Source organism: Vombatus ursinus, unplaced genomic scaffold (assembly GCF_900497805.2).
Source record: "Vombatus ursinus unplaced genomic scaffold, bare-nosed wombat genome assembly UNPS02008996.1, whole genome shotgun sequence".
NCBI lineage: Eukaryota > Metazoa > Chordata > Mammalia > Diprotodontia > Vombatidae > Vombatus > Vombatus ursinus.
In genome coordinates, this window is record NW_020948774.1 from 12,863,671 (window position 1) to 12,877,367 (window position 13,697).

Genomic DNA, 13,697 nt, shown 5'->3' on the forward strand with positions numbered 1-13,697 from the left:
GAGAGAGAAGTAGATGACTCTCGCAATGTTTATTGGAAAAAGAATGGTATGAAGCCCTATTGATTTTTCTGATGTTATTCTACACTTTCTCTGGGACTCTCAATGCCTATCTTTAGTGGTCTTAAAGGAAACAGTATACTACTAAGGGCAACCTCATAGTGGAAAGGATGGGACTTCATCAATACTTTCTTATATTTCTTGGATTCATTGCCTTGTAATAAATAGGGACTATAAAGTTTTGTGCAGTTGATGGTAGACCTAAGAAATGTCTCTTTAACAGAATTGTAAAAAAGGATCAACTTTGTTCAAGTTTGAACTGAAAGGGCAAACCTACTTTGTAGGAAGAAAATTTCTATGGAATCCTTATGAAATGTAATATAATGCAGAAGTTGAGAAAGGAGGAAGATAAAGACATGCTCTGCAAGATATCCAAGATTTCTGTGCTGTTACATTGAAGAAAACTAGTCATGTGTCAAGATTTAAAAATATTATACTCAATATGTCTTCTAATGGAAGTCAATAGGCAGAGAAGCAAAGACTAAGGACAAGATTTCAATTACACCCCTTATGAATTTAGTGCAATTGAGCAAATTCTTCAAGACCTTGGCCTGTATGTTGGGCAAGTTCTTTTCTTATAATCCTTATGTTTCTGTTTGCTTGCAGGAGACTTTCATTCCAAGGAAAATCTCATTCTAAGCAGAATAATATCAATATCATTTAATTAATTGATGCATATCCGCTGCAGGGAGAAAAGTAGATGACTTTTGCAGTGTTTATTAGGAAAAGAATGATATGAAGCCCTATTGATTTCACTGATGTTATTCTACTCTTTCTGTTGTTATCTCAAAGCATACCTTGAATAAACTCCATGAAAAGGGAATACCACTAAGGGCAAACTTACACTGGAAAGGATAGGAATTTCTCAGTACTTGCTTGCATTTCTTGGATTCATTGTCTTGTAATCTGTAGAGACTGTGAAGCTTTATGCATTTGATGGTAGATCTAAGAGCTGTCTCTTTATGAGAACAGGCAAAATGGATTTCTTTGTTCAAGTAAGAAATGAAAGGTTCAACCTCTTTTGTATGAAGAAAATGTCTATAGAAACCTTCAAGAAACATAATATTATACACAAGATGTAAAGAAAGGATTCATATAAAGATATGCCTTGCAAGATATCCATAATGTGCTGTTACATTGAAGGAAACTAATCATGTGTCAAGCTTTAACAATATTATACCCAACATGTCTTCCAAAGGAAATCAATAAGCAGAAAATAAAACACTAAGATAAGACCTGTAAAAGGTTCAGTGGAATTCTGCAAATTATGCAGTCCTTGGGAAAGGGCTTTTCTTGTAATCCCCATGCTTCAGTTTGAAAGCAAAAGCCCTTCGATCAAAGGAAAAGCCCATTCTAAGCAGAATCTAGTCAAAGACCTTCAATTAATTGGTGTATTTTTATTGTAGAAAGAGATGTGAAAGTCTTTTGAAATGCATATTAAAAAGAGCATGGTATCAATCCTTATTGATTTCTGTGATGTTATTCTACTCTTTCTGCGTGTCTCTCAAAGCTTTTCTTTGGGTTTCTCAAAGCCTATCTTTCAAAGCCTCCAAGGTAACAGTACAATTGCTACAGGCAAACTTGGAGTGGAAAGGATGGGAATTTTTTAGGACCAGCTTGTTTTTCTTGGATACATTGCTTGTAATACAGAGACTGTGAAATTTTGTGCATTTGATGTTAGATCTAAGAGATGTCTCTTCATTAGAATACACAAATGGATTTGTAGTTCAAGTCAGAACCAAAATGGGAATCCTACATTTTAGGAGGAAAAATATCGATAGAAACCTTAAGAAATCTAATATAATGCAGGAAATGTAAAGAAAGGATGAAGATAAAGACATAGATTCAGTGGAATTGAGCAAATTTGAAATAATTAGCCATATACTCTGGGAACGAGTTTTTCCTGTAATCCCTAGGCTTCAGTTTGCATGCAGATGGTCTTCTTTCCAAGAAATAAGCCAATCTAAGGAGAATCATGTCAATGTCATTGAATTAACAGTTGTCTTTGCATTGCAGAGAGAGAAGTAGATGTCTTTTGCAAAAGCATGGAATGAATCCCTATTGATTTCTCAATGTTGTTCTACACTTTCTATGCATCTCTAATACCCTATTTTTTTTTTTAGGCAATTGGGGTGAAGTGACTTGTCCAGGGTCACACAGCTAGTAAGTGTCAAGTAAGTGTTTGGTCTGAGGCTGGATTTGAATTCAGGTCCTCCTGACTTCAGGGCTGGTGCTCTATCCACTGCACCACCTAGCTGCCCCTATTTTTAATAGGTTCCTTTGAAAGGGAAAACTACTAAGGACAAACAGATTGGAAAGGTTGGGAATTCCTCAGCATTTACTTGCATTTCTTGGATTCATTGCATTGTAAAATGTAGAGACCGAGAAACATTGTGCACTTGATGGTAGACCTAAGAGATGTCTCTTTATTAGAACTGGCAAAAATGGATTGCTTTGTTTGAAACTGTACTGAAATGGCAAACCTACGTTTTAAAAGGAAAATTTCCATAGAAACCTTAAGAAACTTGATATAATGCAGGAGATGAAAAGAAAGGATGAAGATAAAGACATGCCATGCAAAATGTCTAAGATTCCTGCATTGTTAGATGGAAGGAAATGGTCATATGTCAAACATTAACAATTTAAATCCAATATGTCTTACAATGGAAGTTAATAGGCCAAGATTAAAGACTAAGGCAAAGATATGAGTAAGATCCTAATAGAATCAGTGGAAATGGTCAAATTCTGAAGGACCTTGGCCTATTCCTTTAGAAAGGGCTTTTGCTTTAATTATTTTGTTTCCATTTCAATGTGGATAGCTTTCTTTCCCAGCAAAATCCCATTCTAAGCAGAATCACCTCAATGTCATTGAATTAATAGTTGCATTTACATTGCAGAGGGAGAAGTGGATGAGTTTGGGAATATTTATAAGGAAATGCATGGTATAAAGCCCTAATGATTTCTCTGATGTCATTCTACCCTTTCTGGGTGTGTCTCACACCCTATCTTTAATAGGCTCCATTGAAACAGAATACTACCATAAAAGGATAGGAATTCCTCAGCAGTTGCTTGCATTTCTTGAATTTTTTACATTGTAGTAAGTAGAGACTGTGAAGCTTTATGCATGTGATGGTAGAACTAAGAGATATCTCTTTATAAGAACTGGCAAAGTGGATTGCTTTGTTCCAGTCTGTTCTGAAATGGCAAACCTACATTTTAAGAGAAAAATTTCCATAGAAACATTAAGCAATGTAATATAATGCAGGAGATGTAAAGAAAGGATGAAGATAAAGACATGGTGTGCAAGACGTCTAAGATTCCTGGGCTGTTAGATGGAAGGAAACTAGTCATGAGTCAAACATTATTAATATTATACCCAACATCCCTTATAATGGAAGTCAATAGGAAGAGATTAAAAACTTAAGACAAAGATATCAATAACAGCCTAACAGATTCAGTGGAAATGAGCAAATTCTGAAAGACCTTGGCCTATAACTTGGGAAAGGGCTTTTCCTTTAATCCCTTTACTTCAGTCTCAGTGTAGATAGCTTTCTTACCCAACAAAATCCCATTCTAAGCAGAATAACTTCAATGTCATTGAATTAATAGTTGCATTTGCTTTGCAGAGGGAGAAGCAGATGTCTTTTGGAATGTTTATGGGGAAATGCATGGAATGAAGCCTTTATGATTTCTCTGATGTTATTTTGCTCTTTCTAGGTGTATCTCACAGCCTCTCCATAAAAGGCTCCATTGGAATGAAATACTACTGTGGCAAACTTAGAGTTAAGGGGATGGGAATTCCTAAGCAGTTGCTTGCGTTTCTTGAGATCTTTGCATAGTAATAAGTACAGACTGTGAAGCTTTATGCACGTGATGGTAGACCTAAGAGATATCTCTCTATTAGCTTTGTTCAAGTCTGTTCTGAAATGCAAACATACATTTTAAGAGGAAAATTTCCATAGAAATATTAAGAAATGTAACAGAACGCAGGAGATGTAAAGAAAAGTTGAAGATAAAGACATGCTGTGCAAGATGTCTGAGATTCCTGTGCTGTTAGATGGAAGGAAACTAGTCATGTTTCAAACATTAACAATATTATACCCAACATACCTTATACTGGAAGTCAATGAGCAGAGATTAAAGAATAAGGCAAAAATGTCAATAAGACCTTAATAGATTCAGTGAAATTGGGCAAATTCAGAAGGACTTGGAGTATAACTTGTGAAAGGGCTTTTCTTTTAATCCCTTTGCTTCAGTTTCAATGTAGATTGCCTTCTTTCCCAGCAAAATCTCATTCTAAGCAGAACCACCTCAATGTCATTGAATTAATAGTTGCATTTGCTTTGCAGAGGGAGAAGTAGACACCTTTTTGATTGTTTTTAATGAAATGCATGGAACAAAGCCCTTATGATTTCTCTGCTGTTATTATACTCTTTCTATGTGTATCTCACAGCCTATCTATAAAAGGCTCCATTGAAACGGAATACTACTGTGGCAAACTTAGAGTTGAAAGGATGGGAATTCCCCAGCAGTTGCTTGCATTTCTTGAAATCTTGCATTGTAATACATGGAGACTGTGAAGCTTTATGAATGTGATGGTAGACCTAAGAGACATCTCTCTATTAGAATTGGCAAAGTTGTTTACTTTGTTCGGGTCTGTTCTGAAATGACAAACCAACATTTTAAGAGGAAAATTTCTGTAGAAACATTAAGAAATGTAATCTAATGCAGGAGACATAAAGAAGGGAGGAACATAAAGACAATGTGGGCAAGATATCCAAGATTTCTGTGCTGTTATATGGAAGGAAATTAGCCACAGTAGTATTCCATTCCAATGGAGCCTTTTATAGAGAGGTTGTGAGATACACCTAGAAAGAGCAAAATAACATCAGAGAAATCATAAAGGTTTCATTCCATGCATTTCCCCATAAACATTCCAAAAGACATCTACTTCTCCCTCTGCAAACTTTATGCATGTCATGGTAGACCTAAGAGATGTTTCTCTATTAGAATTGGCAAAGTGGATTGCTTTTTTCAAGTCTGTTTTGAAATGGCAAAACTGCATTTTAAGAGGAAAATTTCCACTGAAACCTGAAGAAATAATGCAGAAGTTGTAAAGAAGGGATGAAGATAAAAGATATGGCATGCAAGATGTCTAAGATTCCTGCACTGTTAGATGGAAGGAAACTAGTCATGTGTCAAACATTAACAATATTATACCCAAGATACCTTATAGTGGAAGTCAATGGGTAGAGATTAAACACTAAGGCATTGATAGTAATAAGATCTTAATACATTCAGTGGAAACGGACAAAATCTGAAGGACCTCCCACAATTCTTTTAGAAAGGGCATTTCTTTTAATCTTTTTGTTCCAGTTTCAATATAGATCACTTTCTTTGCCAGCAAAATCCCATTCTAAGCAGAATCACCTCAAAGTCATAGAATTAATAGTTGCATTTGCATTGCAAGAGGAGAAGTAGGTGTGTTTGGGAATGTTTTTATGGAAATGCATGGAATGAAGTCTTAATGATTTCTCAGATGTTATTCTAGTCATCCTGGGAGTATCTCACAGCATATCTTTAATAAGCTCCATTGAAAAAATAGTACTACGGGCAAACTTAAGTGGAGAGGATGGGAATTCCTCAGCAGTTGCTTGCATTTCTTGAAATCTTTGCATTGTAATATGTAGAGACTGTGAAGCATTATGCATATGATAGTGGACCTAAGAGATGTTTCTCTGTTCAACTGGCAAAGTGGATTCATTATACCTGAACCCTATTAAGGCCAAACATAAAGTTTAAAGGATGGAAATTTCTCAAAAGTTGTTTATATTTCTTGGATTTTTTGCATTGTAATACATAGAGACTGTGAAGCTTTATGCAGGTGATGGTAGATCTAAGAGATATAATCCTATTCGAATTGGCAAAGTGGGTTCATTGTAACTGAACCCTACTAAGGTCAGACATAGAACCAAAAGGATGGGAATTTCTCAGGGATTGTTCACATTTCTATGATTCCTTGCATTGTAATACATAGAGACTTTGATGGTAGACCTAAGAAATTTCTCTCTATTAGAACTGGCAAAGTGAATTCATAGTAAGTGAACACAGCTATGGCCAAACATAGATTTGAAAGAATGGGAATTTCTCAGCAGTTTTTTACATTTCTCGAATTCTTTACGTAGTAATATATAGAGACTGTGATGCTTTCTGCACATGATGGTAGATCATATGGTAGAGATTTCTATGTACAGCTTAGTAGTGTTCAATTACAATGAATCCACTTTGCCAGTTCTAATAGAGAGACAGCTCTTAGGTTTATCATGACATGCATTAAGCCTCACACTCTCTATGTATTTATATGCAAAGAATCCAAGTAATGTAAAAAACTGCTGAGAAATCCCCAACCTTTCAGTTCTATGTTAGCCCATTGTAGGGTTCACTTACAATGAATCCACTTTACCAATTCTAATAGAGAGACATCTCTTAGTTCTACCATCACATGCATAAAAATTCACAGTATTACAATGCCAGGAATTCAAGAAAGGTAAACTGCTGAGAAATTCCTACCCTTTAGATTTTATGTTAGGCCATGGTTGTGCTCAGTTACAGTGAATCCACTTTGCCAATTCTAATAAGAGACATCTCTTAGGTCTATTATCACATGCATAAAGCTTCACAGTCTCTACGTATTACACTGCAAAGAATCCAAGAAATGAAAACAACTGCTCAGAAATTGCCATCCTTTCCTTTCTATGTTTGGCTATGGTAGGGTTCAGTTACTATGAATCCACTTTGCCAATTGTAATAGAGAGACATCTCTTAAGTCTACCATCACATACATAAAACTTCTGAGTCTCTATGTATTACAATGCAAAGATTCTAAGAAATGTAAACAACTGCTGAGAAATTTCCATCCTTTCCATTCTCTGCATGACCAGAGAAGTGTTCAGTTATAATGAATCCACTTTACCAATTCTGATGCAGAGACATCTCTTAGGTCTACCATCACATTCATAAAGCTTCACAGTCTCTACATATGCAAGGAATTCAAGAAAGGTGAACAACCTCTGAAAAATTCCCATCCTTTCGATTCTATGTTTAGCCATAGTACTGTTCAGTTACTATGAATTCACTTTGCCAATAGTAATAGAGAGACAACTCTTAGGTTTACCATCACTTACATAAAGCTTCACAGTCTCTACATATTACAATGCAAGGATTCTGAGAAATGTAAAGAACTGCAGAGAAATTACCATTCTTTCAATTCTTTGTTTAGACATACTAGGGTTCAGTTAGTATGAATCCACTTTGCCATTTGTAATAGGAAGATATCTACTAGGACTACCATCAAATGCATATTGCTTCACATTCTCTATGTATTACAATGCAAATAATCCAAGAAATGTGAACAACTTCTGAGAAATTCCCATCCTTTTGACTCTAAGTTTGCCCATAGTAGTATTCTGTTTCAGTGGAGCCTGTTATAGATATGCTGTGAGTCATGTCCTGAAAGACTAGAATAACACTAGAGAAATCATTAGGGCTGCATTCAATGCATTTCCCCATAAACATTCCAAAACTTATCTGCTTCTCCCTCTGCAATGCCAATGCAACTATTAATTCAAAGACATTGAGGTGATTCTGCTTAGAATGAGATTTCTCTGGCAAAGAAAGCTATATACAGAGAAACTGAAGAAAGAAATTATTGGAAAAGCTGTTTCCAAAGGTATAGGCCAAGGTCCTTCAAAAATTTTCCCAGTTACACTGAATTACTGTCTCATTGACATCTTTGTCTTACTCTTTAATCTCGGTTTATTACTTCCATTGTAAGATAAGTTGGGTATGATATTGTTAATGTTTGACACATGACTAGTTTCCTTCCATCTAACAGCATGGCAATCTTAGATATCTTGCATGATATATCTTTATCTTCATCCTTTCTTTACTTCTCCTTTATTATATTATGTTTTTTAAAGTTTTTTATGTAAATTTTCCTCTTTAATGGTAGGTTTGCTCTTTCAGAACAGACACAAACAAGGCAATCTACTTTACCAATTCTAATACAGAGACATCTCTTAGTTCTACTGTCATATGCATAAAGCTTCACAGTCTCTAAGTATTACAGTGCAAATAATCTAAGAAACGTAAACATCTTCTGAGAAATTCTCATCCTTTAGATTTTATGTTTGGCCATAGTAGTGTTCAGTAACTATGAATCCACTTTGCCAATAGTAATAGACTTCTCTTTGGTCTACCAGCACATACATAAAACTTCACAGTCACTATGAATTACAATGCAAAGAATGTGAGAAATGTAAAGAACTGCTGAGAAATTGCCATCCTTTCGATTCAATATCTGGCCATGGTAAGATTCAGTTACTATGAATCCATTTTGCCAATTGTAATAGAGAGACATCTCTTAAGTCTACCATCACATACATAAAGCTTCAGAGTCTCTATGTATTACAATGCAAAGAATCCAAGAAATATAAACCGCTGCTGAGTGGTTTATATCTGACCATGGTAGGGTTCAGTTACTATGAATCCACTTTGTCAATTGTAATAGAGATACATCTCTTAGTTCTATCATAATATCCATAAAGCTTCACAGTCTCTATGTATTACAATGCAAAGAATCCAAGAAATGTAAACAACTGCTAAGAAATTCCCAACCTTTCAATTCTATGTTTGGCCATAGTAGTATTCTGTTACAATGGAGGCCATTATAGATAGGCAGTAAGTCATGCCCTGAAAGACTAGAATAACACTAGAGAAATCATTAGGGCTGCATTCAATACATTTTCCAGTAAACATTCTGAATGACATCTACTTCTCCCTTAGCAAAGCAAATGCAACTATTAATTCAAAGAAATTGAGGTGATTTTGCTTAGAAGGGAATTTTAAGGGCAAAGAAAGCTATACACATATAAACTGAAGCAGAGAGATTAAAGGAAAAGTTCTTTCCATAGGTATAGGCCAAGGTCCTTCAAAATTTGCCCAGTTACACTGAATGTATTACTGTCTTATTGACATCTTTGTATTACTCTTTAATCTCAGCCAATTACTTACATTGTAAGATATGTTGGTTATAACATTATTAATGTTTGACACATGACTGATGTACTTCCATCTAACAGTGCAGTAATCTTAGAGATTTTGCACCACATGTCTTTATCTTCCTGCTTTCTTTACACCTCCTTCAGTATAATACATGTCTTAAGGTTTCTATGGAAATTTTCCTTTTAAAGGTAGGTTGTCCATTTCAGAACAGATTTGAACAAAGTAATTCACTTTGATTAATCTAATAGAGAGACATCTCTTAGATCTACCATCACATGCATAAAGCTTCATAATCTCTATGTATTACAATGCAAAGAATCTGAGAAATATAAATTGCAGAGAAATTGCCATCCTGTTGATTCTATGTTTGGCCATAGTAGGGTTCAGTTACTATGAATCCACTTTGCCAGTTGTAATAGAGAGACATCTCTTAGGTCTACCATCACATGCATAAAGCTTCATAGTCCCTACGTATTACAATGCAAAGAATTCAAGTAATGTAAAGATATGCTGAGAAATTCCCATCCTTTTCTCTCTAAGTTTGCCCAAAATAGTATTCTGTTACAATGGAGCCTATTATAAATAGGCTGTGAGCCATGCCTTGGAATACTAGAATAGCACTAGAGAAATCATAACGGCTGCATTCAATGCATTTCCCCATAAACATTCAAAATGACATCTGCTTCTCCCTCAGCAATGCAAATGCAAGTATTAATTCAAAGACATTGAGGTGTTTCTGCTTAGAGTGAGATTTTAAGAGCAAAGAAAGCTATATATGTGTAAATTGAAGCAAAGAGATTAAAGGAAAAGCTCTTTCCACAGGTATAGGCTGAGGTCCTTCAAAATTTGCATGGTTACATTGAATGTGTTACTTTCTTATTGATTGTCTTACTCTTTAATCTAGGCCTATTAATTCCATTATAAGATACGTTGGCTATAATATTGTTAATGGTTGATACATAACTAGTTTCCTTCCATGTGTTAAGGTTTCTATGGAAATTTTCCTCTTGAAGGTAAATTTTCCATTTCAGAACAGAATCAAACAAAGCAATCCACATTGTCAGTTCTAATAGAGAGACATCTCTTAGGTCTACCATCACATGCATAAAGCTTCACAGTCTCTACATATTACAATGCAAAGAATCTGAGAAATATAAACTGCAGAGAAATTGGAATCCTTTTGATTCTTTCTTGGCCATAGTAGGGTTCATTTATTATGAATCCACTTTGTCAATTGTAATAGAGAGACATCTCTTAGGTCTATTATCACATGAATAAAGCATCATGGTTTCTATGTATTACAATGCAAGAAATGTAAACAACTGCTGAAAAATTGTCATCTTTTCAATGCTCTATCTGGCCATAGTAGGGTTCAGTTACTACGAATCCACTTTTCCAAGTGTAATAGAGACAAACCTTTAAGGCCTGCCATCACACATATAAAGTTTGACAGTCTCTACATCTTACAATGCAAAGAATCTGAGAAATGTAAAGAATTGTTCAGAGACTGCCATCCTTTTGATTCTGTGTTTGGCCACAGTAGAGTTCACTTACTATGAATCCACTTTGCAATTTTAATACACAGACATTTCTTAAGTCTACCGTCACATGAACAAAACTTCACAGCCTCTACGTACTACAATGCAAAGAATCAGAGAAAAGTAAACAACTGGTGAGAAATTGCCATCCTTTCGAATCTGTGTCAGTCTATAATAGGGTTCAGTTACTATGAATCCATAGTAATCCATAGTGGAACTGTAGCTCAACACTACTCAGCCATTCTCATCTTAACTGAACACTAATATGGGCAAATATAAGATCAAAAGGATGGAATTTTCACAGCAGTGCTTTACAATTCTAGAATTATTTTAATTGTAATACATAGAGAGTATGAAGCTTTATACATATGATGGTAGATCTAAGAGATGTCTCTTTATTAGATGTGGAAAAGTGGAATTGTAAGTGAACACTACTGTGGCCATACATAGCATCAAAAGGACTGGATTTTCTCAGCAGTCGTTTACATTTCTTGGATTCTTTCCATTGTAACATGTACAGACTGTGAAACATAATACATGAGATGGACGACCTAAGAGATATCTCTTTAGCAGAACTGTAAAAGTGAAACTGTAACTGTACACTACTTCGGCCATTACCATCTTAACTGAAAACTAATATGGGTAAACATAGGATTGAAAGGATGGAATTTTCGCAGCAGTGCTTTGAAATCTTGAATTATTTTAATTGTAGTATGTAGAGACTATGAAGCCTTATACATATGACGGTAGACCTAAGAGATGTCTCTTTATTCGAAGTGGGAAAGTGGAATTGTAAGTGAACACTACTATGGTCAAATACAGGATCGAAAGGATGGAATTTTCTCAGCAGTGCTTTACAAACTCAGGATTATTTTTATTGTAATGCATAGAGATTATGAAGCTTTATACATTTGATGGTAGAATTAAGAGACATAACTTTATTAGAAGTGGAAAGTGAATTGTAAGTGAAAACTATTATGGTCATACAAAGGATCGAAAGGATTGGATTTTCTCAGCAGTTGTTTACATTTCTTGGATTCTTTGCATTATAATATGTAGAGACTGTGAAGATTAATGCACGAGATGGAAGGGCTAAGAGATATCTCTTTAGCAGAACTGGAAAAGTAGAACTATAGTTGAACACTGCTTCTGGCCAATTCCATCTTAACTGAACTGTGATATGGGCAAACGTAGGATCTAAAGGATGGAATTTTCACAGCAGAGCTTTACAATTCTTGGATTATTTCAATTGTAATATGTAGAGACTATGAAGCTTTATACATATGATGGTAGACCTAATAGATGTCTCTTTATTAGAAGAGGAAAAGTGGAAGTGTAAGTGAACACTATTATGGCCGTAAATAGGATCGAAAGGATGCAATTTTATCAGCAGTTGTTTATATTTCTTGCATTCTTTGCATTGCAATATGTAGAGACTGTGAAGCTTAATGCATGAAATGGAAGATTTAGAAGATATCTCTTTAGCAGAACTAGAAAAGTGCAACTGTAGCTGAACACTAATTTGGTCATTCCCATCTTAACTCAACACTAATATGGGCAAACATAGGATCGAAAGGATGGAGTTTTCAAAGCAGTGCTTTACAATTCTTGGATTATTTTAATTGTAATACGTAGAGACTATGAAGCTTTATACATTTGATGTTAGACTTAAGAGATGTCTCTTCTTTAGAAGTGGAAAAGTGAAACTGTAACTGAACACTACTTTGGCCAATCCCATCTGAACTAAACACTCCATCTCATGCACTAAGCTTCACAGTTTCTAAATATTATAATGCAAAGAATCCAAGAAATATAAACAACTGCTGAGAACATCCAATCCTTTCAATCCTATGTGTGGCCAAAATAGTGTTCACCTACAATTCCACTTTTCCACTTCTAATAAAGAGACATCTCCTAGGTCTACAATCGTATATATGACGCTTACTAGTCTCTATGTATTAAAATTGAATTAATCCAAAAATTGTAAAGAACTACTGTGAAAATTCCACACTTTCAAACCAATGTTTGTCTATATGAGTTTTCAGTTAAGATGGGATTAGGTAAAGTAGTGTTCAGTTACAATTTCACTTTTCAACTTCTAATAAAGAGACATCTCTTAGATCAGTGATCATATGTATAAAGCTTCATGGTCGCTGCATATTACAAATAAAATAATTCAAGAATTATAAAGCACTGCTGAGAAAATTCCAACCTTTCGATCCTATATTTGCCCATATTTGTGTTCAGTTAAGATGGGAAAGGCTAAAGTACTGTTGAGGTAAAGTTCTACTTTTACAGTTCTGTTAAACAGATATCTTTTAGGTCTTCCATCTCACGTATTAAGCTTCACCTTCTCTACATATTACAATGCAAAGAATCCAACAAATGTAAAGAACTATTGAGAAAATAACTTCCTTTTGATCCTATGTATGGCCATAATATTGTTCACATACAATTCCACTTTTCCACTTCTAATAAAGAGACATCTCTCAGTTCAATGATCACATGTATCAAGCTTCATAGTCTCTACATATTACCATTAAAATTATTCTACAATTATTAAGCATTGCTGAGAAAATTCCATCCTTTCGATCCTATATTTGCTTATGTTAGTTATCAGTGAAGATGGGAATGGCCAGTGTACTATTGAGCTACATTTCCACTTTTCCAGTTCTGCTAAAGAGATATCTCTTAGGTTTTCCATCTCACGCATTAATCTTCACAGTCTCTACACATTGCAATGCAAAGAATAAAAGAAACGTAAACAACTATTGAGAAAATTGCATCCTTTCGATCCTATGTATGGCCATAATATTGTTCACTTACAATTCCACTTTTCCAATGCAAATAAAGAGACAACTCTTAGTTCAATGATCATATGTATAAAGCTTCATTGTGTATATATGTTACAATTAAAATTATTCTAGAATTGGAAAGCGCTGCTGAGAAAATTCCATCCTTTTCATCCTATATTTGCCCCTATTAGTGTTCTGTGAAGATGGGTAAGGCCAGAATACTGGGGAGCTACATTTCCACTTT